The 15,732-nt window shown below is 38.3% G+C and overlaps 1 protein-coding gene across 1 annotated transcript in view; it reads left to right on the top strand.

The window, feature by feature from the left end:
- The first annotated feature begins 377 nt into the window (after nt 1-377).
- The window catches only part of LOC131690132 (bromodomain-containing protein DDB_G0280777), a 351,834-nt gene continuing 336,479 nt past the window's right edge, over nt 378-15,732 (top strand). The window contains exon 1 of the mRNA XM_058975671.1: nt 378-1,717. The gene's annotated coding sequence lies outside the window, so the exon portion shown is untranslated. The remainder of the gene's footprint in view (nt 1,718-15,732) is intronic.

The raw sequence follows: 15,732 nt of genomic DNA, 5'->3' as shown, positions 1-15,732 counted from the left end.
TTTTGCTACTTTCCAACAGATGGAGCCTTGCTGCTTCTTCACTAGACAAGTTCAGTCTCTCGCTCGACATAGCATACCACCCACTTTGCTGGTAGTTGTTCGATCGTGCAGCAAAACAACGCTCACCATTGGATAGGGGGAGTAGCATAAAAACGGAGAGAACCGGCAAAGGCATAACAGAGCGGGAGTATATGTTGCTTATGTCGCTCCAGCTCGGTTTGGCTTGATCGGAAAAATAGCAGCACAAGTGCATATTCAACCACGTCTATGTATGTAGGAATAAGATCCCTAACACCGACGGTTAAGCTCTCGCGAGTGTACACACAGCTGTTGAAGCTGCTATTCTGCTGCTGGCTGCCGCTTCTGGGCCTTTCTCAATTCGTACTCGACTGTCGGGTGAACAGCATCGTAAGCATCGTAGTCCAGGTCAATCCGGTTCGGTCGTGGTGTTTTCCATTTGTGTGGCGTCGCGTTTTTATCATAGCTTTTTGTTTTTGATATTGTGGTCATCATAGCGTTGTCCCTATCGGTTCTTGGAAGTGCATGAAACGCTCAGAAAGTGCATACATTCACTACGGCGGAGCGTACAATGAAGTGGAGGTGCGGTTCTGCTGCTGCAAAAGTACCTACTGATGCGTGTGTGACACATTAGAGTGGTCTCCTTCGGTGGTGAATGCATTTCGCAGCTCGTCGTTTCCGCAGTCGAATGTGAGATTGTTCCACGGGACGGGTCCACTTCGGGGAGGCCGCGTCGGGTAAATGAGAGAAGAAAAAAAATGATAAGACTTTCCAACTGTTGTCGCGGGTGATATTGCAGCGTTATGTTTGTGCATTCGTAATTTTATAATAATTGATGTTTGCTGAATTGATGATGTCGTTCTGATTGGGGTCACACCGCAGTCTTTGTTGAATGCCGATGATCGGAGATAATGGAGTGAGTGAGCTATTGCGCCGTGAATCGGTATCTTCAATAAGGTGAAGCGCAGGAAGCGACAGTAAAAGAGTTTCTAATTTTCTTTTCGCGTGATTGCTTTGGTTATTGTGTTACCAATAAATATTCGATCTTGATGAGTGGGTTTTTCATCTCTTCACTACGATAACGGCTAGTGGCAATGTAATAACATAAATTGATTGTTGGGAGGAGAAATTTATTTTTTTAATGTGATCATCAAATTCTCGTCAATGTGTATTTTATTCCACGAAATGTTTTGACGGTGCAAAGAAGAAGAAAGCAAGTGCTCTGTTAAAACTAGTTCAGTGCAAGTTATTCATCGAGCAGCAAAAAACGAATGTTTCATTGCAAATATCTGTTTTCACAGAGCTAGTGAAGCGAAGTACAGTGCTCTAGTGTGTCGAAGTAAAAGAAACAGATCTGAAGGAATTAAAACCGGATCAAAACACGATTTATGCGAGTTTTATTTTGATCGCTCGTTTATATATTTTAGTTTCGACTTCTCTAAATTTTCTGCAACGAAAATGATCGTATGATGAAACATTAGCCTTCGCCTAATTTGGATTACTGGGCAATTTCATCCTTGAGTTCGCGAAGGACTTATGGGTGGTCTCACACCTGCATTCTTTTGTGAGAAAAGGGTCAACAAGGATTGTTTTGTGTTCCACTGACACGGTGCCACGCGCGAGAGATATCCTGTCAGTGAGCATCTCGCTGGTGCGCGTGCATGTAGTTGTGATACGGGCGCAGCATCCAAAGTTCAAGGTCAGTTAATATTTTCAGTAATGTATGGTATGTAGGTACGCTGGGCTGAAATGAGTGAGAGAGAGAGCAAAACCCATACTGTTGAGTGAGAGGGTTTCTTGGCCGATTTTATGAAGGTTTGCATGTTTTTTGTCTACCCGTCTCGGTTATGGCGATGATGACGGTTTTGCAATTATCTTTCAGCTCTGCTACGTTGTTGAAAAGAAACAGGTATCTCTTAGTATGTATTGATGAGCAAGAGTATGACACGCGGTAATATAGGAGAATTGTTTGAAAAAACAAACTAAGCGTTTAAAAGTTCAGAATTTAATATACTTTTGTGTATGTTGATATGATCCGACTGTAAATTGAACGATGATGTTTTAATTTATGTGAAACTGACAACTGTAGACCAATGAGACAATTTTCAACGTATAATTTATCTCATGCCTGGGAAAAAGAGACCATATCTGTTACAATATTCTTCTTTAGTTCGTACACACCTAGAAAAAATGGTGTAAATTTACGTCTCCTGACCCTGACATATACGAGCATCAAAGAAGGCTTAGTTTTACGTTTGATTTTAATTTTACATGACGTTTAATTTCGTAAATCATGTAATTTTACTCCACATACAGCATGTAAAGTATATTTTCATGTAAAATTAAAACGAAACACGGTAATTTTCCATCATTTCGTAAATTACGGTTTGTTGAATTGTGTCATGTTTGCAATTACGTCAACGATAAAATTCAGATTTTTTTGGTGTGTAGCTATAACCTTATAACCATTCGTTAGTATTTTACATACATATATCCTCCTGCTGATGTGCCAAAGAGCTTTAGAAATCGTTTGGCTTGGTTCGTTAGCTAAAATTTTTGATACCTGCGCTCAGATATAATTTGTGTTGAGTTGTAATGCATAAGTTTAAACGTGCATGTAAATAATAATGTGAGTTGATTAGAATTTCGGGCATTAAATAAAGAGGTTAGTTAATTATATTTAAGTTTTACCAGACGCAGTATCAGAGACAGGGGAGAGAGGATGGACAATATTGGAGAAGAAAAATTTTAACTTTCAGTTTTAGACATCGATTACAGTCTCGGACGGCTCCGGATGGTCCTCCTCAAACCGGTAGGGGTTCCTCCAAGCGTTTTCGCAGTACGGCTCAGATGCGGATCAACAACACACCGAGTTGCGCCTGTGATGTTTCGTGTCACATGGATGTCGCATCAAACCATTGATGGTGACATATAGAGCAGATAGCGGTTCATTGGGTGATCTTTTTTAAGCTTGAAGGGAATCCACTAGTCGAGATCTGGCTGAACAATACTCGGTGCATGTCCAGACAATATGTTCGATATCGTGATAACCATCGTCACAAGCACAGATACCACTATTCGAATGAAGTCGCAACTCATCTGAAGCATGGTTTGGTTCATACCTTCGGGATGATAGAATGTCACCATCGTCCTAATTCTCCATTAATCTACGATGTCTGCGAACTTTCTAGCGTCCTCAAACGAGAGATGTTGAAAAATTCATTGAATGAGATTGGTCTTTAGCAGGTGTCACCTTATAAAGCACCCAAATTTGCTAAACAGTTTGTTTCGAGATAATTTTTCTATTAGGGGGCTTTTACTCATAAAATGATGGAATTTTTCGTAAAAATAAATTTTTTTATCTGAAATGAGTAAAAAAAATCCCCTTTATGGCAAAATTTTCTCCAAAACTCAACGTAGGGGTTAGGTATTTTTACATAGAATGTGTACGCAAAGTTTGAAATAAATCGGTTAAGTAATTTTTGAATGGTAGTTAACACCGCAAATCGTGTTTTTCCGGAGACATTACACAAAAAGCTTCGTCACCGAGTCGCTTAGAGATTTTTTGCATGGAAACATTTAGAATGTAATTTAAATGATATATTATAATGTACAAAAACTTTGTTCAATTCGCTTCACTTAAATTTCTTAAACAACTTCACAAAAAAGCATTTTTTTGCGGTGAAACCCTTCTCTTAAAGCTGTTATTAAACGGTCCTTAATTACAGGGAATTTTATTATTATTGTTTCTTTCTCTGGCTGAGATATGGAAACACTTGGGGGTTTTTATGTACCAGGAAGTGGTGGGAACTCCTTTTCTGAGCTCAAGTTTCTGAGAGCAGGAACTACTTGCTTCGGTTTTGCACCAAAACTCCCTCGAGTACTTATTTTGTAGGACCTTGAGTAGACACCCTCTGACCTGTATAACAAACCTTGGGAGCGGAAATGTTCCTCCTTTTTCTATTGCTACTAGACATAGCAGAAGATGTTTCCTCCTGGGGACATCAGAGTTGCATGCGTCACTAGACAGTATTTAGTATAAATTTAGACCAACATGTGAAAAGGGCATCAGTGCAAAGTCTCTCTTTGTTTACTTTCTCTTCCGTCAATTACTCGGCCGCTTACCTTTGCTGCTTAACTCTTAGCAAAATACGCTAGGCGAAGTCAGAGTCTTTCGTTATACACTGAAAAAATGTTGGGAAGATTTATGATGAAGCCCTAATAATCGAAAGAGAAAGTAAACCCAGAGAGGCTCTTATTTGCTCTTACGCCTTTTTCACGTGTTGGTCTAGAAGTATTCGTAGACACCAGTCAGTGGCGTAGCTATCTTTAGCATTTCTGCTAAAGTTCGCTTAGCGCGGCCCTGAAGATTACGCTTAAGATTCTTCTTGCGCTGTTTGCATGCGGAACATGTCGAGACACTTTGCGACATCCCTTCCACAGGAATCATCCACATGTTTCCCACTGCATTTCCCTCAACAATCCTTATTGCTGCAATGAGAGGCTGTATGTCACAGTTGTTTTCAATAAGATCAGTTCACTTCGCCCCGCAGCATAAAAAGGTGAACAGATAGACAAACCTTGTCAAAGATGAGGTAGTTAGGTAGAGCAGAATCGGCGAAAGTCACCCGATAAGAGTTTGAGTTGACATATGTTATTCACCCGTTAGCTGTAACTGATGCTGAATGTAAACGTTTGTAGTCCAGCATTTTCATTAGGTGAAGCCTGGGGTCTTTAAAACAGGCAATCCCGTGTGTCAGCAGATCCGCTCAATTTAAACTCAATTCGGGGACGACCCTGCGATTTTCAACCCGATTAGCTGGTATATATACTCTACAAAAAAGGCCAATATCATTTGCCTGCTTCAAACTAGCTACCGAAGCATATCAGGGCGAGTTTTCGATGTTTCTGTCATGGCCGAATATCGTTCCGGCAGAACTCGCGAAAAAACGTCTACACGCTTCGAGCGTCACTGTACGAATGGACGACACAATTTGGCTAACATTGTTAATAATCCGCTTTCTTATAAACCTGTTGTAATTAAAAACCCCATAAAATCCCTAACCAACCTACGGAATACAAGTAACAGTCTCTTGATTCCCAACCCAATCAAATGAATACCAAGTAAAACAACTGACTGAGATTAAGCCAATTCCAATCAACCACGACATTTGAAAAATATCTCTTAAAATAGCGAATGATAAATTTTATTATAATTCACCACCGCCGCTCGTTTTCCATCGTTCAACCGTCAGAAGCTTTCTTGCAGGAATATCTTAGAAGCTACTATCAGAACATGAGAGGACTACGCATAAAAATGATGTTCTGTTCGTCTTTGTTTCAAATGACGATGTTGATGTTATTGTGGTTAACCACAATCAATTCGCTTCAGTTATTCGGCTTCACACAGTTTACCGCAACGATCTCGATCCTGCAGGAAAAAACCTGTTTTAATCCACCTTTTGGTGCAATAGTGCCTTTCTCATATTTCTATTACATTCTTAATATATCTATATACAATGGCTCGCCATCTACGAGCTTGATGAACTACGTGTTGATGCTGAAACACTTAAAACGGAAAAGATGTATCACACTTCATTACTAGTTTATATGGAGATTTACTGAATGACGACACTTCTCAACCAGTAACTTCGGAACCAGATTTCGATTTAGAATTAAATTCAAAGGCAACATGTGCCTTTCATTTGAGATTAAGTTTGAGAAAATCGATTCGGCCATCTCATACGCATACACACAGATATTTGCCGAACTCGATGAACCGAGTCGCAGGGCATACGAGACTCATCCCTCCGGGCCTTGATTAAAAAGTTGGTTTTCAGAGTGATTGAATAGCCTTTTCAATAGTAGAAAGGCAAAAAGGTGGGATAAAACCTATTTGAGGCATTCGATGTCATTTTTGAGCCAACATTTATTCGTAAACAAGTAGAGTCCCCGATCAAAGCAAAATGTTTCAAGATTTTTTTGTAGGGTTGATGTCTTCGGCAAAGTTGTAGAATGTTGTGTTTTGAATTACTTCATCGAAGATATCACAGACATCGAACATAACTTTCGAGGTGAAATTTTTGTTTTTGTCAATATGACCCAAAAATCAGTTTTTCGACTTTTTTTTGATGAATTTAATATGTTCTACAAAGTTGCAAGTATCACTAAAATACAAACAAATAATGCTGCAAAATCGCTGTTTTCATTTCTAAGACTATTTTCCATAAAAATTTGCACTATTTTTATCAAAGATTTCTGTTTTCATAGGCATTTTTGGTTGAAAAACTTTGGCTATTCCGATACTCTATTGCTCCAAGAATAAATTGAATATAAAATAGAAACAGGATTTAGTGGAACTCAGTGTTTGGATGACAATTCATATGCGACGGTTTATAACATAAAATGTGCTTCGATTATTTTTAATTTATATAGGGGAACCCGGAGCTATTCGGACCTACCTAAGCAAATCGCCCTTTTAGGTGGATAGATGTGAAAAAAATAATCGATCAAAAGTTCTATTTGTTAGTTTGAAACCTAAGCTACATTTTGGTGCCATAAAAGTTCATTTGCACCACTCCATGGCAGCGCTAGGTGGCGATTTGCAAAACTCTACATTTCCCATCCTTTTACAATGTAGGGGTAATTCGGACCTCCCGACGGGGCAATTCAGACCGTCAATTGTTTTTTTTTTAGTTTTTCTACAATCTAACTATATTTACATATGAAATATTTATTAAACAAACTCCTTCAGAAGCAAAAAAATAAATAAATTCCGTTACAAAAACTTAATTTGGGTAGTCACAGCTGTCGATTGGCGCATCATGTATTTTCTTTGCTATGCCGTGTGCAATCGCCTGCGTAGCCGCAAGCCGCTGAACGGCGTTTGATAGAATAGGGGGTCCGAATAGCCCCGTACGCTCATTTCGCACAAAAGTGGTTAGCGTCTTGAAAATATCTGTGTTTTCACCCAAACAAAAATCATTCCATAGAATAAGAGCCTCAAGCTTTCTAAAATACATACCTTTAATTTTTTCACTTTTATTTGTTGCTTTAATCACAGTTTTTGCATTATAGTGATTTTTGTTTTGAGGATGGCAAAAAAATGAAACACGATGTATCGCCTTTCTAAAAAAAAACAAATAATTAGATTCTGCTGTCAAAATTAATGTTTTAGAATAGCGGTTCCACGAATATGTACGACAGTCAGAAAGTCTTACAATTTTCTGAGAAATCGAGGGGGTCCGAATTACCCCCACTGTCTTAATAGCCCCGGGTTCTCCTACATTATTAGCTATTAACAAAATGTTATTTTTACGCGCATCAACAAGCATGTATTACATATTGAGATGATCAATTACAGTCACAATATGGAAAAGTTCAATAAATATAAATGTAATGGTTAAGTTCTCTAAGAACAACTATTTCGGGTAAAAAAATTAATCTCCAATATGTAAGGTAAGGTGGGGCAAATCCAACCGTTGGATAAACCTGACCCCCCTCTGTTATTACAAATCGGAAGCACTACGCAAACTAATATCAATGTTGTCGTGTAGAGCATCGAAAATAATTATATTGGTTGTATGACAGCTTTTTATTGGTCTACATTGAGATGCTCAAACGACAATAAGTGTGTTTTTTCAATTTTTGATTTGATTTTTGTGCATCATTGACTACAGAATATTTCTGACTGTTAAAGTGATAGCATAAAAATGTAAGTGGATTTAAATTCTTTGATTAAAGTCCTACAAAGTGCATAGATGAATTCCGACTTTTGTCATTTTTTTTTAATTGCATCGTAATGAAAAATTACGCTGTGGGGCAAATCCGACCACTTTTTGGCTAAGAAAATGATTATTTATCAAATTGAAATATATTTTTATTGTCATTATTTATTTTTTTTTTTGCGCAATGATCCATAATTACAAATGAAACACACAAAAATCTGTTTTAACCCACCTAGCGGTGCAATTGTGCCTTTCTCAATGAATTTTTTAGTTGCTTATATTTATTAAAAGCTTTCAAATTTATACATTGCAATTTTATTATACATGACTTGATAATTATATATAAGAAAAGAAATGATTATTCGAATTCTAAAATTTTGCAAAAGAAAAAACAGCCACTATTGAATTGAAATAAGGAGCAAAATCGGCTAAGTCCCAAAAAGTCGATTTAAAAAAAAAATTCGACGTGACATAAAATCTCGACGTTTCATGCATTTTAAAGATGTTTGGCATCAAAAATACGAATTCAATTTCTGAAATTTCATGGGGTCCCCCCTTTGAAAAAAAATTGAGTTCCAGCTTATATGGGAATTTCATATGTGACCGGACGGTTTAATCTATATTTACGAAGAATAGCGATCCGTACGTAATTTTATAGCATTTCCGGGAAACTGATGTGAGTTCGTTAATTTTGAAAGATGGCCGTTTTTCCCGGGCACTTCCAGAACCGTCTATGGTGGTCAATGTAGTCTGAATTTGGATACCTCCGCCGGGGCTTCTGGAACCGATGATGGTGGCGGATGTGACCAAAGAGACTTTGAATGGCTGTTAGTGACCTAGTACTACAAATCGAGGCACTTGTGGCCACATTTTGGAAAAAATTTCACCTTTATACATTCATTGCAGTATTTATTAAAATCTACATCTTCTGCGTGATCGTACTCATCACCATGTAATTCCGGGACCGGATCCATTAGAAATTCAATAGCAGCCTATGGGAATGTTGTACCTTTCATTTGGGACTAAGTTTGTGAAAATTGGTTCAGTAATCGCTGTGAAAAGTGAGATTGTGTTCACATACACACACACAAAACGCACATACACACAGACATTTGCCGAACTCGACGAACTGAATCGAATGGTATGTGTCATTCGGCTCTCCGGGCCTCCGCTAGAAAATCGGTTTTCAGAGCAATTGCAATACCTATTGAGAAAGGCAAAAAGCTTTCACTGCCCTACTGAATTCTAGGAGGAATGTAAAGAGAAGCAATGCAAAATTCTTAGCTTGTAATTTGAGCTTGACAAGCCTTGATTTCGAGAATTGAATTGAGAAAATAGCGATTTTTGATCCCCAAAAGTGCTCCTCCTTAGGAATTTTTTCGATAATATTTTAAAATCATGAAAATTTTGGTTCGTTTCTAAAGTGAGCCGTGTTTCACACAATTTTAATTTAATTTTATTATCATATCTTCGGTATAAACCGTACAGACGATTTTCAAAACTATATATTTTTTTATGAGTAACTTATATCTATGCTTGGAAATCTTACGTGTATGTCAACAGTCTTTCGAGAGCTCCAGTTGGTATCATATTCAACAGAAAAACAGTCAACAAATTTAATAATACTCTACAACATATTGTAAACATTAATAACATTAACGAAGTTACAATTCATTCAAAACAACTCGACACAATAAAAAAATCTCACCTGTTGCCTATAATTATAAGCGAGTTGATTCCCAATAGGCAGGTTTCCATGTTGAGTTGCGTAAACTGATGAATTCTCGGTGTTTCACTCCCGGAGGCCAAGTAGAATTTTTCATTGCTACCGATTTCCATTTCTCGCTTACAACGACTTTAAATGATGCAAAGTCAAAAGTTTCGCAGTTCTTCTATTTGGGTACTAACATCGAGGTTTAGCGACTCAGATACCATACAGCTAACATCACTTTCAGTTGCGCACCCATCAACGTTCGTAAGGAATAGAGCAAACTTTTTTCCTTCCTGCAGCGAGTTGGTCAGATCTGGAACAACAGTTCGGTGAATACTGCTTACTTTCGGTTCCATTGCTTTCCGCGTAGTCGAAACTGGCGCAGCGCGTTCTGCATGAAGGTTTGGTGGTTCGTTCAACGAGAGTGCCTTATATATTAAGGTAATGTTATCGTTCATGTATTTTATTTGCTCCTCCATCTGCTTTGGTGGACTGGAAGGCTCAACCACATACCGCTTCTTGTGGAAAAAACACAGACACAAAGCCATATTAAATTCTTGCTGAGGCTGTAAATATTCATCTCACCAAGTCCAACACACTGTGCGAGAAAACCTTGCTTACATCGGCCCTCACACATCGCGTACAGTTCACCACCAACAATAGGTAAAGAACACTTGTGGCAGCTCATCGCAATACGTATTCGTTGGTATACAACAACACAAAGCCGGCCAGTAATGAGTGATAGATGCAGTCTATTTTCAGTTCACTTATAAATTATTATTATAAATGCGAACGTTTTCACTAGGATCATTCCAAACTAACTAGTGCCTCGTATGATCCGGATGTCAGCAACTAAATCTTTCGCGGATCCGAAAACAACAAAGTAGTTTATCACCTCAGAAAAGGCAAAAAATCAGAGCGTCGATGTGCTTTCCGAAACAAAAGACAACACAAAAATTGTACAATGCAACTACTTATCGTTTGAATTTTTTTTAAAGATTTTGAAAGAATCGATATTTCTGCAATTCCACTATAGCAATCAAATCCGTGACCTGGTTCGATGAATTAGTCATCGAAGGATACGGTCGCATCCAGGATGATCGTCAAACGGTGAGATAACATAGTCTTCACTAAAGGGATTGGAATGGCAAGGAGGCGCCATGTTCCGTTTAGAGTTTCAATTCAGCTGTAGAAGCTTATAGCTGAGTTTGGATTCAGGATGGAGCATGTCGTTTCTTCGTTTTTTTAATCTCTTTAGTTCTCACAAGTCTCCTATCGCATGCCTCCACGCGAGTCTAAGTCTATTGATGACATTTGGTCCTTAGACCGGCGACGACTGGGTGCTATCAGCCTTCTGCCGATAGTAGCAGAATGAGAGGGTGCGAACAGATATAATCAAGGAAACAGTACCGTAAAAATGAATATCTGATCGGAAATCAGCCGCAACAAGACTTTAATCTGACTAGTATCGATGATCGCGGGTCAATACGTACTGAAAATTCGCCGCGTCTGTTTTTATGAATCTAATTTCAAGTTCCGTTATTGCTAACCAGCCCGTGTATCAGGTTAACAATTCTTTGTATTTCTTTTCAATGGTCATTATTATCGCTCGTATACGTGTATTTTATAAATCATCCGATACGTAAAATAGGAAATACATACCTTGATTTATAACATCTCGCGCTATCATAACTCTCTGTCTGTATAATGTGTTATCACTCGGTAGTTTTCAACCAAATAAATATATCGTAGAGAAGAAGTAGCGAATTCTGTCTAAATACCGTTACAATAGATAGTGATCCGGCCCAATACGCTGATAAGATTAGCTTTTCTAGGCAATACCCCCACGGTCGGCTGTGTGGAGTTCAAATTGCTTTTGTTTAGGAAACATAGGATACTCTCGGTAGCCGGCTGCCCAGAGTCTGAAAAGAACCAAAAACTAAACAAGATCTTTTCTTTTTTCGAGTAATCGTGTACTCGAAGACTAACTAAACAACTACATAATAAAATATTCTTTACAAGTCGCATCGCTTGCTTGGAGCAAATCTTAGGCCTTATACCCTGCCAAACCACTAACTCCGCGACACCTACGGAAGAGTCTGATGAATCGTCGTCCTTCCGTTAAGTAGGTGGAGCATCAACACTTACCGTATACCTTATCCTTTATCCTTCCCCGTGAACGATGGAGATGGGGGCGGCCGGCAATGATGGCTATCATGTGTTGAGGTTTTAATATAGGTCGGATTGGTATGAATTCCTACTTACCACTTCCTAAGCAACTCTTATTGGATAATCAGCAGTCATACATGATAAAGTCAGTGTGCAATCCGCCAAAATCATTGTCACAACGCAACGCAACGAAGGATACGGTCGCATCCAGGAGAGGCCACATAGCTTCGAAAATATTCGCAAGTCTAGCACTGCACTGGATTTTGACTTTGATTTTTTTGGTTTAATCCTTATAAACTTAAGAAACGTGAAGTATTTCATTTGAACTGCTCTGCAGTATTTTTAACTATAATTTGAAAGCAGCATTCTGTAGTTCGTAAGACGTTTGATTCCGAAATCTTACCCGAAAAAGTAGCTCTTAGAATTTATATAATGAATATAGAAAACTAGCTAATACCCATCGCGCGTTGCTGCGATTTTCAACGAAATAGGAGGAAAAGACAATTTGTTCCAAAGCGCCATCTGGCGCGCAGATAATCCCCAACTAATAGCACACATACACGCCCCATAACAAATACCAACTGGTGTATAATTTTTTACGGAAATCGGTTAAGCCGTTTGGGAGTCCATAAATCATATACATACTAACTTTGACTTTTATATATCTAGACTAGATAGATAGATAGATAGATAGATTAATTATTTGAATGTAGTTTCATTCAAAATTGCAATAGTTTTACCTAAGGATAACCAATAGTTTTAGATTTTTCGGTAGATACGAGTACTGTACCGTATTTTGCTCATCCCAAGCGCGAGAAGAGATCAAACAAGCGACTTGACTTACTCTATACTAGTTCTAGTTAGCAAAATCGTAAAAATTATTGTTTTATTCGCCTACACTGCCGTTATTATTTAACGTGTATGGGATCCATGATGATGTGTATGTGGTGGGTGTTCAGGGAGGACGGAGAATGGCGGCCCAAGATCGAAGAGCTTGGTAGTTTAAAACTCGTTCGGTCATAATCCGGAACAAAAAAACCGAATTGTTCAGCTGCGATGATGACGATATTAACGGCGGTAGCATTGAGCCGCGCCAATTGAATGAATTGAAATAAAAACACAGTATAATACACACTTTATTCTCCCATTCAGCACACTATACCGTTCATGTATTTCAAACATTCGACTAGCACCTAAGCAAATCGGAGCAATTTTCATCAGCTGGTGTAAGCTCTGCGCGATATCCAGCCAAGTTAAACCTAACTACGAACTAGGCATACCAGTGCAAAACCAACAACAGACTGATTCATCGGTATTTTATTTACTTTTCACCACTTTGACGAACGGCATGTTTGTATATTTATTCACAGTTGCTGACTGCACATTTTTCTCTCGTTTCCCCGGTTCGGCTTAGAAATTTAACGACCCACTGAAAAGCTAAGACTCTTTGCTTTACCATGCTTTCATCGTGGAAGAAAAAAAACACAGTGGGATCTAAGGTTGGGTATAAAAGAATGGCAACGATATCATGTGCATTTGCATTTTTCTTCCTCATTCGAGTCTCCGAACTGAAGTCCGAAAGATGAAATATTATATGCCCTTTTCCAGTTGGTCTTTGCTGACAACCGCCACTTTTTGCCGTTTCTATGTGTGTGTATCATTTGAAACCGGCCCGCCGACGACAGCCGATATCGGAAAGCAGGAAGAGCTATCATATTACGGTCCATTCACTGCCACCATCCTTGAACTGACGTTATTAGTTCAATGAAAAGTATGTCCGACGCATTGGACGCTTGCCGGGTTGAACAATGCGGAATGACTTCGCTGGGCTGGTTGTTTACTGAACCGGCACCCATTAGTTGGCAATGATAAAATGTGGACTGAAAGTTGGAAAAAAGAGACCACCAACAAAATGAAAAAAAAAACTGTTTGCCAAGAGTTTTTAGTGATACATTTCTGGTTCACTGGTTTTGCATTCACCGCTCTTGCGTTACCCATTTTCAATTATTATTGAAAAAAGTGTCATTCAAACTAATACCGCAAGTTTGTTCATTTGAAGTGCGGTAAATTGTCAATTTCAAACTAAAATGTGCGTTGAAAATGAAACTGCGAGTCATTCACTGTAAGTAAAGTATACTGCCAGTATATCAGTTGTCTTCTGCTGGCTTCATTTGAGTTAGTCAAAGTTCACTGTCAATTCAAAAATAATTTCTGCTTATTTGTTTACCTGTTTAGTTTTAATTGAAAACCCACGTCTCACCAGAAATGTCTCAGCTTATGGAAGTAAGCTATTCCTATGAGCCACATTTAAATTAAAAAAAAACTCCTGCCAAGATAATGAATATATACAGAGTAGGGGTATTTTTAATGCTGTTTATCATGAGATTTAATTTTGAATGTATTTATGATTGTAGTCATTTTGATGGCGGCCTCTGGTTACTAGAAAACAGTAAAACACAACATCAATACGGGTGCCATATGAAAGGTGGTAGTCAGAAGATGATGGAAATTGATGATTGGCGGCATTTTGAAAACTAAATTGCAACTTCTAGTAGCCACGAATCAATGAAAAGTGATTATCAGCAGATGATGAAAATAGATGATTCAGGAAAATTTGAAATCCAATACTTGTTTTTATTGTTTTGTGGCTGTGGTAACCGTTCGATTGCGAATGTCTTCAATCATCAATTACTGTCATCTTCTGACCACCCCTTTGCAAATGACACCCATATTGATAATAATTTTCACTGTCTTGTGCTAACCGAAAGCCGTCATTTTGGATATCAAAGTAGTGTCAGTCATCAATGGCTTTCGTCTACTGCCGAGCCCTTTCAAATGACATTAATATTGATATACTTTTTGTGCTTTCGGGAAACCGCCATTTTAAACTTCAGAATGGCTTCAATCGTCTAATTTCGTCATCTCCTGACCACCACCTTTCAAATGATACCCATATTAATTGAGGTGTTTAATTATCAATTTCAAGCTTCTGCTGACCAGCCTCTTTCAATTGACACCCATCTTTATGGTGGCTTTCGCTGTTATGTGGTAAGAGGAAACCGCTATCTTGGATTTCAAAATGGCCTCAATCATCAATATTCGGCATCTGCTGGCACTCTCCTTTGACACCCTTATTGATGGTGATTTTAATTGTTTTATAGTAACCAGAACCCGCCATTTTGGCATCAATCGCCAATTTCCTTTTCCTTCTGACCAGCCATTTCCAAATAATATTTAATTGTCGTCATATTGGATCTTAAAATGAATTAATTCATAGGTTTCCGTTACCTTTCACCTTGGAATATGGGCGAGCTCAGCCGTTATCCGTATATCATTTGATTGGTTTGCACTGGGTCAATTAAAAGCGATATCTTTTTAGTTGACAGGATCAAACAAAAGAGGTTGAATATAAACTCATTTAAAAGCGATGGTGAATGAAGAACCTTGAACTAAACAACAGTTCGATAGCAACTGTTGTATTAAATGAATATGAACGTTGCCATAACCGAGTGATTAGCTGCGGTCATTCAGTTTTGATTGCAATTTTAGAGGCACTTCACGCCTCTATAGGATAGATTTGAAAAATTGTTGAGCAAATTATTGATTTAAGCATTTTTAAAGTCATTGTCGTTGCAATAAAGTCAATAAAAAGTTATAGAAAATTGATTTAGTACTCAAAAATGCACTGTGACATTTTCTATCAGCTGTGCGATAGATTGGCATCATTGTATTTGAGATCCAGATTTTTAAGTGGATAGCGGCTGAACACGATTTTTTCGTATTTTTATTGTAGAATATCTTGCGAAAAAAAACTGGTGTCGTTCAAGAAAAATGTTGAAACTTTTTTCGAAATAAAGTTAATTTTTGGAAATGCAGCTTCACGACTATAAATTTCGGTCGTCGGGTTTGCTCATCATTCGTTTGACCGTCGTTGTACTATCAGCATCAGCAGTAGCGGAGCACCAACGTGCGAAAAGCTTCCCGTAAGCAGTTGGCAATGACGGCCGTCCGCAAAAGTGCTTCTGCAATTGGTGGCGTTAAGCAGCCTTATTGCTATCGGCTTCCGACCAGGAACTGTCACCCTGCCAGAAATTAAAAGTCGACGGA

The sequence above is a fragment of the Topomyia yanbarensis genome, chromosome 3, assembly GCF_030247195.1.
Source record: "Topomyia yanbarensis strain Yona2022 chromosome 3, ASM3024719v1, whole genome shotgun sequence".
NCBI classification, from domain to species: Eukaryota; Metazoa; Arthropoda; class Insecta; order Diptera; family Culicidae; genus Topomyia; species Topomyia yanbarensis.
The sequence above is the reverse complement of the archived record's forward strand: the minus strand, read 5'-3'. Positions and strand labels throughout refer to the sequence as shown.